The sequence below is a fragment of the Lissotriton vulgaris genome, chromosome 6, assembly GCF_964263255.1.
Source record: "Lissotriton vulgaris chromosome 6, aLisVul1.2, whole genome shotgun sequence".
Taxonomy (NCBI): Eukaryota; Metazoa; Chordata; class Amphibia; order Caudata; family Salamandridae; genus Lissotriton; species Lissotriton vulgaris.
Window position 1 is genome coordinate 26,772,455 of NC_141694.1, and position 2,077 is coordinate 26,774,531.

The window sequence follows — 2,077 nt, forward strand, 5'->3', positions numbered from 1 at the left end:
ACTGCACAAGCTGAAATTCTGCAACAGCATGAGAGAAATGATAAAAACATGCAGGATTTTGCCATCTACTACAAACAAGGTATGAAAGTTGTGGCTTCTGGTGAAATGAACATGAAAGTTTTTGTAAAAGCTATGGATTATCATTGTATACACCTCCACAAAAATGTGGACAAAAACATACGAAATAAAAAAAATACATACTTTTTTTTAACAAGACAATTAAAAAGTTGAAACAAACATTAGTTTATCATTGTTAAAAACGTGGAAATAATGGTTCAAATCCATTTTAAGGTATAAAAGAAAAACAACAAAAGAACCCCTTAAACAACACAAAAAAATGATAAGATGTAAAATTGGCCAGGCGCAAAGCCCGTTGTACATTTCCCGTATGTGCAGAGCTAGAAATTGTGTACACAAGGGGTGAGGGTGGGTGCCAGAAGGGTATTGGATGGGCAGGTCGTGTGCCCAAACACCACTGTGCATGGCCGTCATTTGAGATGCTATCAGTAAGGTCATCAATGATGTCATTTAACATGTTACAAGTGAATTATTATGCCTACTGATAATTAGGGCATGAGTGGGGGGGCAAAATATAGTTAGTACTCTAAATTAGAATGTGTTTTTTTTTACACTTAAGTACTTGTCTCATTCTGTCTCCTAACTAAAATGCTATTTTAACCTTTAGTATTGTACATTTCCCAAAACAAGGATCTCATCCTGATCACAAATTGAGGGGCGCACACTTGGAATGCTTGATTATTTGGATTTTAATTGCCAACACGACCACAACACCGAACAGATGCGTTTCAGCTTAACGCCTTTCTCAATGTCGGTGTGGCTTCCTAAAGATATATCTTTTAACCTCATAAGTGCTGTGCCGGTTCAATGGCCGACGGCACCACTACCTCCGTAGTGCTGCCGTCAGCCATTGAACGTTCGAACTGTACCTGCGCAATGGAACGTTCAGCACTGGAGCTGGACGTTCCATAGCAGCTAAGGTGTTAAAACAAAATTAAACATAAACATAATAGAAGGAGTAATTCATTCAAAAATTGGAAATAGAGGTCTTCTTCCAATCACAGAGTTTGATTTCATTGTCAGCCATCTTATAATGGTGTATTATAATGCATAATACTAGGATACAGGTCTTAAAATAAACATGCATACATTGATACCGCATTGCGTTTAAATCAAATTCATACTCTTACATTCCTGAGTTCAAATCATAAAATGATAATTTTTGGATTGAGCGCTCATTATCCTGCATTGTTGATAAATAACTCCCTGAATGGGCAAACGCTCCTAGACTTGGTCTATTATTATATACAGTGACAATCTATATTAAACTCAGTACAGAATAGTACCCTGATAAAGCATCAAAAATCAATAATGCCCTTAATGGGCAAACCCTTCAATTTCATTTTTCAAACGAGGCAACTTGTACTTCAATAATTAATTTGATATTATAAATTCATTGGCAATATTCAGTCTCATCATTTCACTACAACCTGCTTAATGATCCTTAATCACAATCTTACGGAATATGTACCCACAACTCCTCTTCGTTATTGAGACCAGTAAGGGTTTTTGTTTGTAACTCAATGGTGTATTTTGATTTTAGTGCCCTAAGTCTTTTAGTTCTATCACCTCCTCTTTCTTCTTTCGGCACCTGTTACAGGCAAAGGAATTTCAGTAGATCTTGGCTGCTATTATGCTTTTCCTGAAAGTGGCAGGCCACTGGGTACATTTGGCCGTGATTTTTAATCGCCTGTATGTGTTCTAAAACTCTCTTTTTGGTAGGGTGTATTGTACTGCCAATATACTGCATCCCGCATCGGCAAATAAGACAGTAATTATAATTAAGTAATTTGTTGATTTTACGTTTTGTCATACTGCCTGGTATATGAAATTCCTTAACCATCTGACTGTTCTTACATGCCTTGCGTCTCATGCAGGGGTAAAATCCAGTAACCATATCTGACTTCCTCTGTGCTTTTATGAAGTGGCTCCTGACCAAATAATTCTTTAGTGCGGAGCCTCTTCTGTATGTAATGAGGGGTACTTTAGGAATGTGTGG